Below are 22,469 nucleotides of genomic sequence, written 5' to 3' on the forward strand. Positions count from 1 at the left end.
ATTTAAAAGACACCGTTAACGTTACTGTTAGCTAGCTCGCAACATCTGTTACATTGTAACTTACAGGCAGCCTCACATAAAAAGGTATTGGTTAACAAAGCTTTGATTATGACCAAAGTCTATAGTAGTGAATTCTCTCTCTCTCTCTCTCTCTCTCTCTCTCTCTTGTTCTAACTTACCACAAATTCACATCATAGCCTATCTGCATGAATCTGTCCTGTCAGAGCCTTTTCCTATCTATTTACTGTTAGTTAGCAGTCTCAAGCCACAGAAGGGGCTAACGTTAACCAAAATGTGAGCTACGAGTAGGACTGACTGTCACTAGCGCGTGCAGCAGCCTCTGCACCAGCAGCCTCCCCCAGGTCCTAGTGCCCACCCGGTAAGAAGTTTAAGATGTGATGGAACAGTTGATGGGAAAAAATAGAAATCGCAGAGAAAATATGTTGACTGATATATTGATTTATTTAGAGGGGGCTAATGAATATTTTAGGGGGATAAACCCCCCCTAAAATAGGCCTAGCGACATCCTTGGTAGGCATATAACATTAAACCGTGGCATGAGAAAGAGGAAAGAGAGAGAACAAGGTGAGCTGTCTGTGACCCTGTCAAGGACTGAACTGGATTTAAGGATGTGTGTGTATGGAGTGCATCATGTGCATGAGAGAGTGTGGTCAGAATAGGACTGGACCTTATTACTCCATGTCACCTTTCTGTTCCCATCAGAAAGACACAGGTATTTATGTGCTGTGTTGGGATCCAATGTGAGCTGGCAGGAATCTGAGGATAAAAAAAACAACTGGTGAAATGTATTTGTTCATCCAGGTGTGTGTGTGCGTGTATGTGTGTGTGTGTGTGTGTGTGAGATATAGATTGTGAAAGACAAATTGATAGTCTATGTACAGTACTTGTTTATTTAGATAAGATCATTTCCTTTCCTTAATTCCTCTTTATGGATCTTACAGAACGGTACCTTACCTAGGTATTTTACATATGTGGGCAAAGAAAAGCATTTTGAAGTCCAGTAGTGGGCATAATGATGATGAAGTGGTTGTCATAGCCTGACAGAGAGCTTGGTGGCTAGAGGACAACAGACTCCCTTAAACCAGGACATGCATTTTTATTCTGTTCTTGGTGAGCAATTCTGGCCCACCCTCGCCATCTTGAGGCTCATTCATGCACATGTCCGTCACAATCATCATCTATTCAGTAGGTGAAAGAGGAGAGGGTAAGAATGTGATTGGATTTAGGAAGAAAAATCTAGACATCAATGTCATGATTGAATTTATTCACATTTTTTCATATTTGATCATGATCCCCAGACATGTGAGGACACAAACCATCTATGTTGTTTACTGCAAGTCCAATGATTTTTCTCTGCCATAACTATCACTCCCATCCAAATAAAGTACAGTATGTATAACATCCAGTATAACAACATTATATACATTAAGATTTCATACAAATATTAGGATCCATGGCCCCTGAATTTTGTAACAGTTTGTTAGTTTGTACAGTACAGTGTATTGATGAATTTAATGTGTATCCCAGATCTACCACTAGATGGCACTAAAGTATTTATAGTTGTCTGTTTTACCCCTCAGTACTTTGATGGAGCATATCATGGTTTGAGCATTGTGCCGGTACCCAAGATGAAAAATCTGTCGATGCGCCCTTGAGCAAGGCACTTAACCCTAATTTGCTCAAGGGGTGTCACAAGGTGGTAATTTTGTCATGATTCATGGCCATCTCACTTCATTCACACCGGAATGAAATGTTTACTTTTTGAAAGGCATTTGCACTCCTGATTAATTGTACTCATTTGCCAACGTCATTACGCATCTATATACTCCAACAAAACCATTGAATCACTTTAAAAAAAGGACCAACTTTTACAAGGCAAATGCCTTTCAAAAAGTAAACATTTCATTCCGGTGTGAATGAAGTGAGATGGCCATGAATCATGACAAAGTTACCACCTTGTACATCTCTATTCCAGATCATTTTTCATCCCAACTATCAAACTTTTTTTGTCGCCCACTTTGGGAAGTGCCAAAGCAGACAGGACAGCAGACAGAAAAGATGTTATTTGTTATTGAGTGTTGTCATCGTCATACATTACACAACTATTGCATATTTGACCAAGACATAATGGCAGTTAAGACATTGTCAGTTCTATTGGTTTTGTTTCACCTAGGGCGGCAGAACAGCCAGGACTGTCGTTGTAGCCTTTTCAGATTTCCAGCCATTTGTATATTGGAAAACCATTTCATAACAAAAAAATAACAGCATGAATTAGCATAAATGCTAACAGAATTGCAGAATTGCATCTTGTTTCCATGTTTTTGAAAATATCATGTTTCGAGTGTAAACCTTCCTTGTAGTGTCCTTAAGCCCCACAATCAGTATCAATTTGATAAATCAAAGAGAAGTAGAGTAGTTTGGGTTTAGTTGGGATTGGGGTGGGAACATTTTCTTTTGTTTTGACAAAATCGACATTTTGCCATCTTTTGACGAAATTCATCGTTTTTTTTTACAAACAAAGCATAGACTTCCGTTGCTCGATTACAAACGGGACGGCTTATTATAGCGTCACCTATGTGACATTCAGTTCTGGGTTTTTCCCCATAATTACTCCATTAGTGTTCTGCTTGTATGCCAATTTCTTTATAACTTTTTGACAATCTGGGCTTGAGATATTGACCCCATGCAGAGAGAATATAACCTAAGCCATAATGTTACCAGCCACTATGTGTCTAGAAGCCTTAATTCTACTGCTCAGATTCATTGTTGCTTGTTAAAATAAATAAATTAGTAGAATATACACCAGTAATAGCTTGTAATGTGTGTTTAGTGACAAAACAATAATCAAAATGGGAATTCTACTACTATATCTTCCTTGACTTGTCTCGGAGTCTATGGTCCACATTCTGTAGAACTAGGGTGTTTTATATGAAATCATTTTTAAAAGAAAGGACTAGACAGTAAGGATCATTCATGTACACCTTTATTTAAACTTGGTAATATTTTCTAACTATGTTCTGCAGTGATTTTAAAATGTCATAAATACCATGTCTGTATTCTTAACAAACTGAATTACTGTGTCGGTGTCAGTACTCACTAGGAGTGGTAGGGTGAAGTCAGGCGCAGGAGACCAAATATGCAATAGTAGAGCGTTTTATTTCCAGGGTCCAAACCACCAATAACAGGCATGAATAAGGAAAACCCAACCAGACAAAAATGTCCAGCCCAAAACGGGCCGGAACGCAGTCCAGAATATGATAATGAGAAATACGTAACCCCCAAACCCACAACAGGTAACACAAAACAATCCCGCACAAAACCCAACCTAGAACAGCAAGACTAAATAACCCACTAATGAACTCAACTCAAAACAGGTGCAACACAAGACAGACAAAACCAAACGAAAAAGGAAAAGGGGATCGGTGGCAGCTAGTAGGCCGGCGATGACGACCGCCGAGCGCCGCCCGAACAGGGAGAGGAGCCACCTTCGGTAGAAGTCGTGAGAGTATGTTCAGAAATCCATGAGAGACATAAAACCCAGGATAGAGCGGCTGAGTGAATGTGGTCTGGACTCTGTGGAGGAGGGTCATTGTGTCAGAGACACTGTAGAAAGACAGAGTTCCTGCCTTGTGGTCTAGGTACACTCCTACTCTGATGAAGCAGGGGACAGATATGACAGTCTGTTTACTATTGTGATAGAAGAAGGATCTTGAGATACCACACCTCAAACACCAGGCCTGATTACTTTTTCCAAACCACTCATCAGGTCCCCTCCTGCTGATCCCTTTATATGAGACAGCTATATTAACCTCCCACCAACTCCACTCTTCCTCCCAGTAGCAGGATCCAGACAGACCCTCTCTACATAACACCCGGTGGTAAATCTGTCTGGATGGTCAGGATAGGACTGGACCTTATTACTCCATTTCACCTTTCTGTTCCCCTCAGATAGACACAGATTTGTATGGGCTGTGGTGGGATCCAATGTGAGCTGACAGGAATCTAAAGATAAATAATAAACAACTGGTGAAATGTATTTGTGCATCCAGGTGTGTGTGTGATTGTCTGTGTACATGCATCTGCACAGTATGTCCTTTACTCACATTCCAATAACTCCTGTCTGGTCTTGGGTTCAGGCCTTGTCTCCTGACAGGTGATGTCATTCCTACGTGATGCTAGTCCTCCAACCGACAGTCCAGACTGAGTCCTCCCAAATGACAGATAATGGGGCTCAGTAGGTGTAACAATGTGGACTATAGTCACTATTGAGACACAGGAAATCAAATCAATACTTATCATAACATAAACATTATGCAAAGTCAAAGGGCTCAGTGGTTGAAAGAGGTTTGGGTAATTTATTTGAGTAGATAGCTATTTTAAAAAGACCAGAAACATTCCCCTCAGTATTTATTTGTGTCACACCCTGGTCTGATTCACCTGTCTTTGTGATTGTCTCCACCCCCCTCCAGGTGTCGCCCATCTTCCCCATTATCCCCAGTGTATTTATACCTGTGTTCTCTGTTTGTCTCTTGCCAGTTCGTTTTGTTTCGTCAAGCCTATCAGCTTTTTTCCCTCTGCTCCTGTCTCTCGATTGTTTCTGTTTCCTAGTTTTCCCGGTGTTGACCATTCTGCCTGCCCTGACCCTGCCGTCCTGTACCTTTGCCACACCTTTCTGGATTACTGAATTTTGCCTGCCCTGACCCTGAGCCTGCCTGCCATCCTGTACCTTTGCCCCACTTTTCTGGATTACCGACCTCTGCCTGCCCTTGACCTGCTTTTTGCCTGCCCCTGTTCGATTAATAAACTGTTGTTACTTCGACGTTGTCTGCATCTGGGTCTTACCTGAAACGTGATAGTAGAACTGCACATGTCTGACCCAGCAAACTCTCACCAGCTGTGCGACGCCAACTCCTCCCAAGGAGCCACCATTGGTAGGCACAAGGAATTGCTTCGTGGCCTTATGGAGCGGGTCCACACCTTGGCCGAATGCCATGATCAGATGTTGGACATCTTGCTGGAGCAATTCTGCGGGTTGGCTGGGAGGCAGCCTACTACGACGCTAACCTCACAGCCCTTCAGTAACTCGGCTGTTAGCAGCACCGCCTCACCAGTCACTCCACCTTCCCAGGAGTCCCACTTACCTCCCCAGAACACTTCAATGGAGAGCCGGGCACCTGTCGGGGGATTTTAGCACAGTGTGCCCTCATCTTCGAGCTTCAGCCCTGCTCTTTCCCCTCTAAGATAGCGTACCTTACCACGCTGATGTCCGGGAGGGCACTCGCCTGGGCTACAGCTGTATGGAAGCAACAGCCGGCCATATGCGTCAGTCTGGAGGAGTTCGTGGGAGAGGTCAAGGAGGTGTTTGATGCCCCATTCTCCAGGAGAGAGGCTGCCCGGAAGCTTCTCCAGCTTTGGTAGGACTCCCACAGTGTAGCAGACTATGCGCTGGATTTCTGCACGTTGGCAGCTGAGAGTGCCTGGAACCAGGAAGCACTGTTTGAAATGTTCCTACACAGAGTCTCGGAGGAGGTCAAGGATGAGCTTGCAGCCCGGGAATTACCAATGGATCTCGATTCCCTCATCGCCTTGACCATCAGGATCGATGGGCGACTACGGGAACGACGGAGAGAGAAGATTCAATTTCACTCACCCATCCAAGTATTCCACCTCGCCTCCGAGGCATCCCGGAAGTCCCCGACGCCCCGTTGCCGAGAGAAACCGAGGCTACTTGAGGTTCCCTGAAGACGGCCGAGTCACCGTTTCCCGAGCCTATGCAACTAGACAGAGCTAGGTTGTCTCCAGCGGAACGGCTATACAGGCTCAACACTAAGAGTTGCTTGAATTGCGTGACTCGTGGTCATTTTGTGTCCTCTTGTCTGTTAACCTGTTAGGGCTAGGGGGCAGTATTTGCACGGCTGGATAAAAAAATTTACCCGATTTAATCTGGTTACTAATCCTACCCAGTAACTAGAATATGCATATACTTATTATATATGGATAGAAAACACTCTAAAGTTTCTAAAACTGTTTGAATGGTGTCTGTGAGTATAACAGAACTCATTTGGCAGGCAAAACCCTGAGACATTTTCTGACAGGAAGTGGATACCTGATGTGTTGTATTACCTTTAAACCTATGCCATTGAAAAACACATGGGCTGAGGAATATTTTGGCACTTCCTATTGCTTCCACTAGATGTCACCAGCCTTTACAAAGTGTTTTGAGTCTTCTGGAGGGAGATCTGACCGAACAAGAGCCATGGAACGATGATGGCCCATTAGACACCTGGCGCGCGAGTTCATGTTGGGTACCCTCGTTCCAATACGTTATAAAAGAGAATGCATTCGTCCACCTTGAATATTATTCATGTTCTGGTTAAAAAAGGCCCTAATGATTTATGCTATACAACGTTTGACATGTTTGAACGAACGGAAATATATTTTTTCCCCTCGTTCATGAAGTGAAGTCCGGCGGGCTTAGATCATGTGCTAACAAGACGGAGATTTTTGGACATAAATGATGAGCTTTTTTGAACAAAACTACATTCGTTATGGACCTGTGATACCTGGAAGTGACATCTGATGAAGAGAATCAAAGGTAATGGATTATTTACATAGTATTTTTGATTTTAGATCTCCCCAACATGACGGCTTGTCTGTATCGCAACGCGTATTTTTCTGGGCGCAGTGCTCAGATTATTGCAAAGTGTGATTTCCCAGTAAGGTTATTTTTAAATCTGGCAAGTTGATTGCGTTCAAGAGATGTAAATCTATAATTCTTTAAATGACAATATAATATTTTATCAATGTTTTCTAATTTTAATTATTTAATTTGTGTTGCTGACTTGACTGCCGGTTATTGGAGGGAAACGATTTCCTCAACATCAATGCCATAGTAAAACGCTGTTTTTGGATATAAATATGAACTTGATAGAACTAAAAATGCATGCATTGTCTAACATAATGTCCTAGGAGTGTCATCTGATGGAGATTGTAAAAGGTTAGTGCATCATTTTAGCTGGTTTTATGGTTTTGGTGACCCTGTCTTTGAATTGACAAAACATTACACACAACTCTTGTAAATGTACTGTCCTAACATACTCTAAATTTATGCTTTCGCCGTAAAACCTTTTTGAAATCGTAAAACGTGGTTAGATTAAGGAGATGTTTATCTTTCAAAGGGTGTAAAATAGTTGTATGTTTGAAAAATTTGAATTTTGACATTTATTTGGATTCAAATTTGCCGCTCTTGAAATGCACCTGCTGTTGATGGAGTGCACCACGGGTGGGACGCTTGCGTCCCACCTAGCCCATAGAGGTTAAAAGACCAGGCTCACTGGTAGGAGCGAGTACTCTGGTGGGCCAAATGGAGAACTTTTCTGCTTCCCTTATTCACACTCCATTTCATGCCATTCTACTGTAGGAAACCAGTCGAAATCTCTCCGGGGCCTCATCGACTCTGGGACCGATGAGAGCTTTTTGGACTCTACCCTGGCATCCGAGCTGGGCATCCCCACTCAGCCCCTCTCCATTCCCATGGACGTTAGAGCACTGGATGGGCGCTCTATAGGCCGGGTCACCAACAACACCACTCCCATTAACCTACATGTGTCAGGGAACCACAGCGAGCCTATCCAGTTCCTGCTCATTAAGTCTCCTCAGATTCCCATGGTATTGGGATTCTCCTGGCTCCAGCAACACAATCCCCTCATTAACTGGTCTACTGGTGCCATCATGGGCTAGAGCCCGTCCTGCCACGGCCATTGCCTGAAGTCAGCACAACCTGCCCGGGGACGTCTTCCTGGGGGCTCAGAAGTTGCCCCAGACCTCTCTGCCATTCCCGCGGAGTACCAGGACCTCCGGGAGGTGTTCAACAAGACCCTGCACCTCTGCATTGACTACCAGGGTCTCAACAACATAATGGTGAAGAACCGCTACCTGCTACCCCCCATCTCCAGGGGGCCAACATGTTTTCCAAGCTGGATCTACGGAACGCCTACCACCTGGAGCGAATATGGGAAGGGGACGAGTGGAAGACTGCCTTCAACATGGCCAGCGGTCACTACGAGAATCTGGTCATGCCATTTGGCCTCACCAACACCCCTGCTGTGTTCCAGGCTCTGGTTAATGATGTTCTCCGTGACATATTGAACCGGTTCGTATTTGTCTACCTCAATGACATCCTCGTCTTCTCCTGCTCCACCCAAGAACATGTGCTCCACGTCTGACAGGTTCTCCAACGCTTCCTGGAGAACCAGCTGTTTGTGAAAGCAGAGAAGTGCGAGTTCCATCGCTCAACCATCCGTTTTCTGGGTTACATCATCGCTGCAGGGAGTGTACAAATGGATCCCGGGAAGGAGAGAGCGGTGGTGAATTAGCCCCAGCCTACTCCAGGGCTCCTGGCTTCCCCCCTGTCTGCACTCACCTCGCCCAAGGTTCCATTCACGTGGTCTCCAACTGCTGACTGCGCATTCCTGGACCTCAAACATCGCTTCACCACAGCTCCCATCTTGGTTCATCCTGACCCATCCCGTCAGTTCATGGTGGAGGCCGATACTTCGGATGTCGGAGTGGGGGCTGTACTGTCCCAGCGTTCTGCCCTGGACCTCAAGCTACATCCCTGCGCCTTCTTCTCCCATCGCCTCAATGCCACGGAGAAGAACTACGATGTGGGGAATCGTGAGATTCTTGCGGTGAAGATGGTGTTGGAGGAATGGAGGCACTGGCTGGAGGGGGCAGAATATCCATTCATCATGTGGACCAACCACAAGAACCTGGAGTATCTCCGCACCACCATGCGCCTAAATTCCAGGCAAGCTAGATGGGCCCTGCTATTCACATGGTTCAACTTCTCCCTCTCGTACCGGCCGGGATCTAAGAATGTCAAACCGGATGCGCTGTCACATCGCCCTGATAACCGGATGTTCGTTCCTGACGCCGTCCGCTCCGCGGTCCTGGAGAGGGCCCACTCCTCCAGGTTTGCCTGCTATCCAGGCTCCCATCAGCCCCTGGCTTTTGTGCGACAACCCTTTTGGTGGCCTACCATGGTCCCTGACATGTCTGCATTCGTCGCCGCTTGCATGGTTTGTGCACAGGACAAGACTCCTCGGCAAGCTCCAGCTGGTCTCCTTCAACCTCTGCCTGTCCCTCACCGTCCCTGGTCTCACATCTTCCTGGACTTTGTCACAGGTCTTCCCCTATCGAATGGCAACACCGCCATCCTGACGGTGGTGGATCGGTTTTCCAAAGCTGCTCACTTCATTCCTCTCCCCAAACTACCCACTGCCAAAGAGATGACCAAGCTCATGCGGCAGCGCGTCTTCTGAATCCATGGTCTACCAGTAGACATGGTCTCTGACAGGGGTCCTCAGTTCTCATCTCAGTTCTGGAAGGCATTCTGCACCCTCATTGGGTCATCGGCCAGCCTGTCCTCTGGGTTCCACCCCCAGTCCAATGGCCAGTCTGAGCAAGCCAACCAGGACCTAGAGACTTCGCTGCCTGGTCTCTGCCAACCCCAACACCTGGAGCCAGCAGCTTGTGTGGGTCACCTGCAACACCCTTCCCTGCTCTGCCACAGGCCTATCACCTTTTGAGTGTTCCCTGGGGTATCATCCCCCACTCTTCCCTGAGCAGGAAGAAGAGGTTGGCGTACATTCTGCCCAGATGTTTGTCCGCCGCTGTCATCGTACCTGGAAGAGAGCCTGGTCGGCCTTCCTCAAGACCACCTCCAAGTATCAACGACAAGCAGATCACCGCTGGACCCCGGCTCTCCGGTATTGGCTAGGGCAGAAGGTATGGCTGTCAACCCGGAATCTGCCCCTCAGTGTGGAATCCCACAAACTCTACCCCTGTTTATCGGCCCATTTCCCATCTCCAAAGTCATTAGCCCCTCTGCTGTTTGTCTTCTGTTGCCCCGTACCCTTCGTATACATCCTACCTTTAATGTGTCCAGAGAGAAACCCATGTCTCACAGCCCTTTGTCTCCTGTTTCCTGACCCTGCCTGCCGTCCTGTACCTTTGCTCCAACTATCTGGATGACCGACCTCTGCCTGCCCTTGACCTGTTTTTGTATGAAAATATCCTCAAATAAATGGTGACATTCTGAACTGTTGACTCATAAAACGTTTAATCTCAAACCCAAAATGTTGGAGTATAGAGCCGAATGTATACATTTTAGCTTCACTGTCCAAATAAATACAGAGGCGAGTGTATCTGGTCATTAACCTCTATGGGCTAGGTGGGACGCTAGCGTGCCACCCGTGGTGCACTCCATCAACAGCAGGTGCATTTCAAGAGCGGCAAATTTGAATCCAAATAAATGTCAAAATTCAAATTTTTCAAAAATACAACTATTTTACACCATTTGAAAGATAAACATCTCCTTAATCTAACCACGTTTTACGATTTCAAAAAGGTTTTACGGCGAAAGCATAAATTTAGAGTATGTTAGGACAGTACATTTACAAGAGTTGTGTGTAATGTTTTGTCAAGTCAAAGACAGGGTCACCAAAACCATAAAACCAGCTAAAATGATGCACTAACCTTTTACAATCTCCATCAGATGACACTCCTAGGACATTATGTTAGACAATGCATGCATTTTTAGTTCTATCAAGTTCATATTTATATCCAAAAACAGCGTTTTACTATGGCATTGATGTTGAGGAAATCGTTTCCCTCTAATAACCGGCAGTCAAGTCAGCGTCACAAATTAAATAATTAAAATTAGAAAACATTGGTAAAATATTATATTGTCATTTAAAGAATTATAGATTTACATCTCTTGAACGCAATCAACTTGCCAGATTTAAAAATAACCTTACTGGGAAATCACACTTTGCAATAATCTGAGCACTGCGCCCAGAAAAATACGCGTTGCGATACAGACTAGACGTCATGTTGGGGAGATCTAAAATCGAAAATACTATGTAAATAATCCATTACCTTTGATTCTCTTCATCAGATGTCACTTCCAGGTATCACAGGTCCATAACGAATGTAGTTTTGTTCAAAAAAGCTCATCATTTATGTCCAAAAATCTCCGTCTTGTTACCACATGATCTAAGCCAGCCGGACTTCTCGTCATGAACGAGGGGAAAAAATATATTTCCGTTCGTTCAAACATGTCAAACGTTGTATAGCATAAATCATTAGGGCCTTTTTTAACCAGAACATGAATAATATTCAAGGTGGACGAATGCATACTCTTTTATAACGTATTGGAACGAGGGTACCCAACATGAACTCGCGCGCCAGGTGTCTAATGGGACATCATCGTTCCATGGCTCTTGTTCGGTCAGATCTCCCTCCAGAAGACTCAAAACACTTTGTAAAGGCTGGTGACATCTAGTGGAAGCAATAGGAAGTGCCAAAATATTCCTCAGCCCCTGTGTTTTTCAATGGGATAGGTTTAAAGTCAATACAACACATCAGGTATCCACTTCCTGTCAGAAAATGTCTCAGGGTTTTGCCTGCCAAATGAGTTCTGTTATACTCACAGACACCATTCAAACAGTTTTAGAAACTTTAGAGTGTTTTCTATCCATATATAATAAGTATATGCATATTCTAGTTACTGGGTAGGATTAGTAACCAGATTAAATCGGGTAAAAATTTTTTATCCAGACGTGCAAATGCTGCCCCCTAGCCCTAACAGGTTAATATAACTAATTTCTAAAATAAATGACCCAAACCTCTTTGCTGGAGGATAGAGCCAAATGTACACATTTTAGCTTCTCTGTCCAAATGATGCAGGGTAAGACCTCAGATCCAGGAGAGACACAGAGAGACTGGAAACTCTACAGTGGCAGATCAGAAAATAAGTAAAAGATGTTTGTTGAGAAAGACACATATTTAACTTTCATCAGAAGCACCTGATGCTGTGGATAAAGAGCCAGTGATGTCACCTGGAGGAATTTGAGGTTGTCCTCTGTGTGTGAGAGCTGCTCCAGCTCAGCTTCTCTCCTCCTGAGCTCAGACATCTCCTGCTCCAGTTGCTTCAGGAGTCTTTCAGCTCGACTCACTTCAGCCTTCTCCTGGGCTCTGATCTGTTCCTTCACCTCAGAGCTCTTTCTGTCAATGGAGCAAATCAGCTCAGTAAAGATCCTCTCACTGTCCTCCACTGCTACTTGTACGGAGTTCTGTTAAGACAAACAGAAAGAGAGGAGGGATTCCATTTCAGTGTCAGAACCCCAGACAGCCTGTTCCTTACAGTGGGGCTCAGTGGGATCGGAACATGGCCGAGAACTTCCCAGCACATCCAGTTTTACTGCAGCTTAGTTTAGGAAGAGTAAGTCACTTTAGAATAGACTAGCTGCTAAGTCAGGGTTTCCCAAACTCGGCCCTGGGACCCCCCTGGGTCCACGTTTGTTTTTTGCCGTAGAGCTACACAGCTGATTCCAATAATCAACTCATCATCAAGCTTTGATGACTTGAACCAGCTGTGTAGTGCTAGGTCAAGAACCTAAACGTACACCTTGGTTTCAGTTTTACTGCAGTTTAGTTTAGGAGAAGTAAGTCCCTTTAGAAAGGACTATCTGCTAAGTGAATACATATAAATGGTCAACACTCACCTTGAGTGACTTCACAGCCTGTCTCACCTTGTAACGCCCTGGCCATAGAGAGGGGTTTTTGTTCTTTATTTTGGTTAGGCCAAGGTGTTACATTGGGTGGGCGTTCTACGTTCCTTTATCTATGTTTTTGTATTTCTTTGTTTTGGGCCGTGTGTGGCTCCCAATCAGGCACAGCTGAAGCTCGTTGTTGCTGATTGGGAGTCACACATAAGGAGCATGTTTTTCCTTTGGGTTTTGTGGGTAATTGTTTCTGTTAGTGTTTGCACCTGCCAGGACTGTTTGGCTGTCAGTTTTCTTGTTTTGTTTGTATAGTGTTCTTTCTTTATTAAATATTCAATGATGAACACTAACTCCGCTGCACCTTGGTCTACTCTCTCTCACGACAGCCCTTACACACCTCCTGTATCTCTTTCTCTCTCTTCTGGATTCTCTGTTTGAATTTCTGTTTCTCCGCCAGCTGGCTCTGCAGCTAAACAAATGTCATTCCATGGTTAATTTGTGCAAGTGATTCTATCTAAGTTAAAACAGATCAAACTTTATGATAGGTCAGAGTCTACACATTATGGAGGAAAAGGTATGCATGTGTTTGTTTGAATGTGACCGATCAGATTCGATCCCGGGTCTCCTGCATGCCAGAAAAGTGCATTAGCCTGCAAACCTAAAGCATAGGCATTAACTGAAGGAGCCAATACAACTCTTCAGGTCTCAGTAAATGTTAAATCACGTGAGTGTGTATATTAGCACAGCTAGATGATTGGGTGTTTGTTTACTTCCAAGCTATGTTGTACAGTAAGTAGTCACTAATATTCAGCAATGAATGGTATTTTTGAAGTAAGCAGCAATTACAATTGTCCTTTCCTGTCTCTCAGTCCTTTCTGATTCAGCTGAGGCTGTATCATGACCTTTATGTTCACCCACCACACACAGCAGACAGATAAACTGTTGATCAGTACGGCAGTACATCTGCAGTAGTTTGTCATGACGAGAGCAGATCTTCTCGTCTAGTTGTGTGGAGGCTTTGACAAGCGTGTGCTTCTTAAAGGCAGGAGATTCATAGTGAGGCTGGAGGTGAGTCTCACAGTAAGAGACCAGACACACCAGACAGGACTTGACAGATTTGAGTTTTCTCTCAGTGCAGACATCACACGCCACATCTCCAGGTCCAGCATAATAGTGAGCAGGAGGAGCAGCTTGGAGTCCTGTCTTCTTCAGATTCTCCACCAATTCTGCTAGCAGGATGCTTTTCTTCAGAACAGGCCTCGGGATAAAGGTCTGTCTGCACTGAGGGCAGCTATAGACACCCTTCTGATCATCCTGATCCCAGCAGTCCTTAATACAGCCCATACAGTAACTGTGTCCACAGGGAATAGTGACTGGATCCTTCAGTAGATCCAGACATATTGAACAACTGATTGAATTCATGGCTGATGCCAATTTGGTGCACACACTCACAGACTGAGATTACTTTTGTTTCTCTAGAATTGTTTGTGCTCATGAGTGGAAACATTTCCTGGTTGTGGTGTACTCTTTACCTGCACAGAGCGGTTGTGATTGGAGGTGGTAAAGGAATTTCCAGTTATGGAATGTGTTCCATGAAAAAAATTGACATTCCCCAATTGACAGTTTACTAGACATAGACCACACATCTAAGTACATAGTTATTACAATATTTATTGAGGATTATTGAAGTGACAATTCAGGAGGACAAAGTCAGTAGGCTGTGTAATGATAGATCAGGGGGAGATTCTGGAATATGTGAAATGGAGTCCTCGGCTGCCATTTCACTTAAAATCAATGGCAATCCTCCATGGTCATAGACTTACTTACAGTTTGTTCAAGGGGATCGCTGTGAGCAAGGTGCTGTGAGAACATAATGTGTAGTTATTCAGCCGATCCTGTCAAACAGGTTAGTTAGAAGATAGAGGGTGGAGAAAGGAGGGAGGCTTCCAAACACTGGAGAAATGATAAAACCCTAACCTCCATACAGTAGTGTAGTGGTAATATTTATCATATAAGCATATTATATATACCTCACATGCCACCCATAATACAATTGGCCTATGAAAGTGTTTATCTTACCCTGTCTCACAGACTCGCTTTCTCTTTCCACCTCAGGGACTTTTTAAAATAAACAATTATTTCAACTTTCTCCTGTTTCGGAAAGGTGTGCCGCTAGCGGGACACCTAAACAACATCCGGTGAAATTGCAGAGCGCCAAATTCAAACTACAGTATTATAAATATTTAACTTTCATAAAATCACAAGTGTAATACATCAAAATAAAGCTTATCTTCTTGTTAATCCAGCCGCTGTGTCACATTTCAAAAAGGCTTAACGGTGAAAGCATACCATACGATTATCTGAGGACAATGCTCGCTTACAAAAGCATACAAACATTTTCCAGCCAAGTAGATTAGTCACGAAAGTCAGAAATAGCGATAAAATTAATCACTTACCTTTGATGATCTTCATATGGTTGCACTCACAAGACTCCATGTTACACAATAAATATTCGTTTTGTTCGATAAAGGCTCTCTTTATATAAAAAAAACCTCGCATTTTGTTCAGTAATCCACTGGATCAAAGGCGGTCACAACAGGCAGACGAATAGATCCAAATTGTACTGGTAAAGTTTGTCGAAACATGTCAAATTATGTTTTTTATTAATCCTCAGTTTGTCTATTGTCTTTATAATCCATAATATTTAAACCGGACACTAGCGCATTCAATTCAAAGTAAAAAGAACAGAGGGCGCCGCTCCCGGTTGCGCGCACAAAAAAGCTCTTGTTCATTCAAGCGACCACTCAGAAAATGTTGTCATTCTTACTAATTTTTCAGAATAAAAGCCTGAAACAATGTCTAAAGACTGTTGACATCTAGTGGAAGCCGTAGGAACTGCAATCTAGGTCCCATCTCTTTATGTGGTGGATAGGCTTTCAATGGAAAAACACTCATATCAAAAGAATGCCACTTCCTGGATGGATTTTACTCAGGTTTTCGCCTGCCATATCAGTTCTGTTATACTCACAGACATTATAGTAACAGTTTTAGAAACTTTAGAGTGTTTTCTATCCATATGCATATCCTAGCTTCTGGGTCTGAGTAACAGGCAGTTTACATTGGGCACCTCATTCATCCAAACTACTCAAAACTGCCCCCGGTCCCAGAAAGGCTATTTAACCAGGTAGGCCAGTTGAGAACAAGTTCTCATTTACACCTGCGACCTGGCCAAGATAAAGCAAAGCAGTGCGACAACAACAACAACACAAAGTTACACATAAACAAACATATAGTCAATAACACAATAGAAAAATATACAGTGTGTGCAAATGTAGAAGAGTAGGGAGGTAAGGCAAAAAATAGGCCATAGAGGCGAAATAATTACAATTTAGCATTAACACTGGAGTGATAGATGTGCAGATGATGATGTGCAAGTAGAGATACTGGGGTGTAAAAGAGCAAAAGGATAAATAACTATATGGGGATGAGGTAGTAGGGTGTTCTATTTACAGATTGGCTGTGTACAGGTACAGTGATCGGTAAGCTGCTCTGACAGCTGATGCTTAAAGTTAGAGAGGGAGCTATAAGACTCTACTTCTGTGATTTTTGCAATTCGTTCCAGTCATTGGCAGCAGAGAACTGGAAGGAAAGGCGACCAAAGTAAGTGTTGGCTTTGGGGATGACCAGTGAAATATACCTGCTGGATCGCATGCTACAGGTGGGTATTGTTATGGTGACCAGTGAGCTGAGATAAGGCGGGCTTTACCTAGCCTCTTGTCGGTCGCCTAGGATAGGGGGCGCTACAGCGATTTTTGAAAAAAATGTGTGCCCATTTTAAACGGCCTCCTACTCAAACTCAGAAGCTAGGATATGCATATAATTAATACTTGTCGATAGAAAACACCCTAAAGTTTCTAAAACTGTTTGAATGGAGTCTGTGAATATAACAGAACTCATATGGCAGTCAAAACCCCGAGACCGATCGTAACAGGATGTGGAATTCTGAATTGCGGACTCAACTTCATCACTTTGCCTATAAATCACACCGTGAGCAATGGTTCATTGAGTACTTCCTATTGCTTCCACTAGATGTCCCCAGTCTTTACAAAGTGGTTTGAGTCTCCTACTGTGAAAACTGACTGAATGAGACGCTGTGGAAAGTGGTCACATGAGGAGGGCCATCACCATTATGATGCTGGCGCCCTGGCTACCCTCCCCTTTCGAAACGTTTAGAAACACAATGCAATCGTCCCCCTTGAATCTTATTGGAGCTCTGGTTGAAAAAGGCCCTAAAGATTTATGTTATACAACGTTTGACATGTTTGAACGAACCTAAAAAAAAAAAATATGCATTTTATTGAAAGAGGAGTCCCACGGCCGACGGAAGTTTTGGAGCAGCCTTCAGAACGCGCTAACAAGAACAAGCTATTGGGACGTAAAGGATTAACTTTTTCGAACGAAAATACATTTGTTGTGGACCTGGGATTTCTGGAAGTGCTTTCTGATGAAGATAATCAAAGGTAAGGGATTATTGACAATAGTATACAAGAGTAGATTTGATATGCGATTGTTCCAAGATGGCGCTGACCTGTAACGGTAGCCTATTTTTCTGAGTATCGCATCCCCTTTTATCGCAAAGTGTGATTACCCAGTAAAGTTATTTTTAAATCTGGCATTACAGGTGCTTTCAAGAGATATTCATCTATAAATCTTTGCATTTAGCTGTTTTTTGGTTATTTGTGATGCATGTGGTTGGTCGGAAAATGGCTATGTGGCTACTTTTACGATATACTCCTCTAACATAATCTAATGTTTTGCTTTTGCTGTAAAGCCTTTTTGAAATCGGACAACGTGGTTTGATTCAGGAGAGGTGTATCTATAAAACGATATAACATAGTCCTATATTTAAAAAAAAAAAGTTATAATTTTGTTATGCTAATGGTAATAGGATTTTTCGCTGGATGTCCGTCCCGCATACGGGACGAGCCCGACAAGAGGCTAGCAAAGACTTATAGATTATCTGGAGCCAGTGTGTTTGGCGATGAATATGTTGTGAGGGCCAGCCAACGAGAGCATACAGGTTGCAGTGGTGGGTGGTATATGGGGCTTTGGTGACAAAATGGATGGCACTGTGATAGACTACATCCAGTTTGCTGAGTAGAGTGTTGGAGGCTATTTTGTAAATTACATCGCCGAAGACAAGGATCGGTAGGATAGTCAATTTTACAAGGGTATGTTTGGCAGCATGAGTGAAGGATGCTTTGTTGTGAAATAGGAAGCCGATTGTAGATTTCATTTTGGATTGGAGATGCTTAATGTGAGTCTGGAAGGAGAGTTTACAGTCTAACACCTGGGTATTTGTAGTTGTCCACATATTCTAAGTCAGAACTGTCCAGAGTAGTGATGCTAGTCGGGCTGGCGGGTGCGGGCAGCACTCGGTTGAAGAGCATGCATTTAGTTTTACTAGCATTTAAAAGCAGTTGGAGGCCACAGAAGGAGTGTTGTATGGCATTGAAGCTCGTTTGGATGTTTGTTAACACAGTGTCCAAAGAAGGGCCAGATGTATACAGAATGGTTTCGTCTGTGTAGAGGTGGATCAGAGAATCACCAGCAGCAAGAGCGACATCATTGTTATATACAGAGAAAAGACTTGACCCGAGAATTGAACCCTGTGGCACCCCCATATTGACTGCCAGAGTTCCGGACAACAGGCCCTCTGATTGACACACTGAACTCTATCTGAGAAGTAGTTGGGGAACCAGGCGAGCCAGTCATTTGAGAAACCAAGGCTATTGAGTCTGCAGATAAAAATGTGGTGATTGACAGAGTCGAAAACCTTGGCCAGATCAATGAAGACGGCTGCAAAGTACTGTCTTTTACAGTACTTTTACAGTACTTTATGATATTGTTTAGGACCTTGAGCATGGCTCGCGGCACAATGCCTCTTCCCTATTTGACCTAGTGAGTTTGTGTCTATGCATTGATATGCAGGCTACGTGTGCCTTTTTTTAGGTATGTATTTCTGTACTTGAGCATGAACATTTCTAACCATTTTTTAAAAGGGAATGAGGTAAAGAGATTTTTTTTGTCTTAAAGGGGCGGTGTTGTATTTTGAGATGGGCTCAAATTAGCTAACCAATAGGTAGAGGGTAGCATAATTTGTCTTGTTCTCTGTAATAATGGTATGGGATTAATGATGCATTTTATTTTGTAAAGTGTTTTTTTTGCACCAAACAACACAATAATATGTTCAGGCACCTCCTTGTCTGAAGGACAAGTGGATGAACAGGTTAATGTAAAGCCCATCATGTTCTTTTCAAAAGTCTCATGGAATGTAGGCCTACATTGAGTGGGTACATGTGGGTACATTTCATGTTTGTGTGTATTGCAAGAAGAGCGTTGTGGTTGGACAGAGGTGCTTGTAGAAGTTCCATTTAAGGTATGTGTGCCATGCACTGGATATATGAAGAAGAAAAAATTGACTCAAGCCATCCAAGTCGCAGACTGTTCTCTCTGCAAGCAGTACCAATGCACCTGCAAGTCTGAAACCAAAAGGACCCTTAACAGCTTCCACCCCCAAACCATCAGACAGCTAATTAGTCTGGGTAGCTATTGGTTAACTTCTCTAGGGCGTCCCACCTACGTAACAGCCAGTGGAATCCCGTGGCGCGATTTTCAAATACCTTAGAAATGCTATTACTTCAATTTCTCAAACATATGACTATTTTACACCATTTTAAAGACAAGACTCTCGTTAATCTAACCACACTGTCCGATTTCAAAAAGGCTTTACAACGAAAGCAAAACATTAGATTATGTCAGCAGAGTACATAGCCAGAAATAATCAGACACCCATTTTTCAAGCTAGCATATAATGTCACAAAAACCAAAACCACAGCTAAATGCAGCACTAACCTTTGATGATCTTCATCAGATGACAATCTTAGGACACTATGTTATACAATACGTGCATGTTTTGTTCAATCAAGTTCATATTTATATCAAAAACCAGCTTTTTACATTAGCATGTGACGTTCAGAACTAGCATACCCCCCGCAAACTTCCGGTGAATTTACTAAATTACTCACGATAAACGTTCACAAAAAACATAACAATTATTTTAAGAATTATAGATACAGAACTCCTCTATGCACTCGCTATGTCCGATTTTAAAATAGCTTTTCGGTGAAAGCACATTTTGCAATATTCTGAGTAGATAGCCCGGCATCACAGGGCTAGCTATTTAGACACCCACCAAGTTTAGCCCTCACCAAAGTCAGATTTACTATAAGAAAAATGTTATTACCTTTGCTGTTCTTTGTCAGAATGCACTCCCAGGACTTCTACTTCAATAACAAATGTTGGTTAGGTTGAAAATAATCCATAGTTATGTTCAAATATCCTCTGTTTTGTTCGTGCGTTCAAGACACTATCCGAAGTGTAAAGAAGGGTGACGCGCACGATGCGTTTCGTGACAAAAAATGTCTAAATATTCCATTACCGTACTTCGAAGCATGTCAACCTCTGTTTAAAATCAATTTTTATGCAATTTCTCTCGTAAAAAAGCGATAACATACCGACCGGGAAAGCGTGTTTACGTTCAAAGAGAGAGAAAATAAAAACATGGGATCCCCTCGTGCACGAGCCTCAGTCTGATGGTCCTCTGATAGAGCACTTACCAAAGGCGCTAATGTTTTTCAGCCCGGGGCTGGAATTGCATCATTCAGCTTTTTCCCGGGTTCTGAGAGCCTATGGGAGCCGTAGGAAGTGTCACGTTACAGCAAAGATCCTCAGTTTTCAATAAACAGAGCCAAGAAGCTCAAGGAATGGTCAGAGAGGGCACTTCCTGTACAGAATCTTCTCAGGTTTTTGCCTGCCATATGAGTTCTGTTATACTCACAGACACCATTCAAACAGTTTTAGAAACTTTAGGGTGTTTTCTATCCAAAGCCAATAATGATATGCATATTCTTGTTTCTGGACAGAATTAATAACCAGATTAAATCGGGTACGTTTTTTATCCGGCCGTGTAAATACTGCCCCCTAGCCCTAACAGGTTAACTATTTAACTATCTGCATTGACCCTTTTTGTGACTCATCACTTATGCCGATGCTACTGTTTATTATCTGTCCTCTTGCCTAGTCACTTTATTCCTAGATACATGTACACTACCGTTCAAAAGTTTGGGGTCACTTAGAAATGTCCTTGTTATTGAAAGAAAAGCATTTTTTTTTGTCCATTAAAATAACATCAAATTGACCAGAAATACAGTGTAGACATTGTTCATCTTGTAAATGACTATAGTAGCTGAAAATGGCCGATTTTGAATGGAATATTTACATAGGCGTCCTCAACTGGTTGAGTGTCTGGAGCATCAGCATTTGTGGGTTCGATTACAGGTTCAAAAATGTCAAAAACAAAGAACTTTCTTTGGCAGCTTCATTAAATAGTACCCGCAAAACACCAGTCACAACGTCAACAGTGAAGAAAGCGACTCCGGGATGCTGGCATTCTAGGCAGAGTTGCAAAGAAAAAGCTATATCTCAGATTGGCCAATAAAAAGGAAAGATTAGGAAAGGTTGGGACCTCCATGCAAATACTTTGGGTATGTTGGGTGTGGAGGGGTCCCTAAAGCCATTATTTAGAGAATCGTTGTCTGCTTGAAATTGACAACAAAGTGACTGTCATAAGGATTCTCGTTTGCCATCATGGTGGTATAATATCCAACAAGCTTTTTACACATTGATCACTGTTACGGATACAGGTAGTGTGTATCCTGTATGTGTATTTCTTTTCTCTCCTTCTCCCCTCACAGGTGACAATCATCATTCCCCAATCAGAAGACACCTGCTCTTTTTTCACTTACCCTACCCTTGACGGTAGATTTAAGTTGTCTGTGGTTAATTGTTCTCACTGTTACTTTTTCACTGTTATAATTTGCATGAGTTATGTTACGGGTCTCGTTGCCATCCCCCCTAGACTGCAGGGCCAAAGGGATTCGTAACAATCACCTAGCCCCTACAATCAGATGATTTATTGATTGTAAATCCTTCAGGATTTCCTTTTCACTCATTATTTCACTATTTCACTTTAGATACAATCATGTCATCCCAACATGGAATGCACCTTTCAATTAAAATTATTATTTTTAATTTTAGTCTCTTTTTCACTATAGTGCATTTCTGAAATGCTGGTTTGATTAATTTAATGTCAAGCCTGCTTCTGCTCTCCCTCTCTGGCACTCGAGGGCGCCAGACTGCCTTCCTTGCGCACACCTGTCACCATCAATATGTGCACCTGAGCTTCATCATTGGTCACCATCACGCGCAGCAGGGCATCATTGGACTCACCTGGACTCCTTTCATTTATTTATTGCCCCTCCTATGTCTGTCTGTTTCTTTGGTTAAATCCCTGTGTCAGCATACATGTCGTTGTGTGTTCCTGTCCAGATGCTGTCCTGTCCTGTTCCATGTCCGTGGTTAATTAAATGTTCACTCCCTGTACCTGCTTCTCATCTCCAGCGTTGTACCTCACATTTAATTAATGTGACTTATTCATATAGGAGACCAAGAGACCAAGCCATGCAGCTAGTAAGTTCAGAAGGATGTCATATAAATTTTTAACTCAAAGTGTCAGTGGGTGCTTGCAAATCAGTTCATTAAAAAAATAGCTAACATTATATATACTTTTCAAATAATCACTTATAAATCCTAATGTTGTTTGTTTATTTAAAAATAAAATATTTCTTATTTACAATGACGGCCTACCAAAAGGCAAAAGGCCTCCTGCGGGGACGGGGGCTGGGATTAAAAATACATTTACAAAAAATATAGGACAAAACACACATCACGACAAGAGAGACAACACAACACTACATA

The 22,469-nt window shown here is 43.0% G+C and overlaps 1 pseudogene; it reads right to left on the minus strand.

The window, feature by feature from the left end:
• LOC106579604 (E3 ubiquitin/ISG15 ligase TRIM25-like) overlaps positions 1-21,912 on the minus strand; it is a 46,255-nt pseudogene extending 24,343 nt beyond the window's left edge.
• Positions 21,913-22,469: the final 557 nt, after the last annotated feature.

Source organism: Salmo salar, chromosome ssa19 (genome assembly GCF_905237065.1).
Source record: "Salmo salar chromosome ssa19, Ssal_v3.1, whole genome shotgun sequence".
Lineage (NCBI taxonomy): Eukaryota > Metazoa > Chordata > Actinopteri > Salmoniformes > Salmonidae > Salmo > Salmo salar.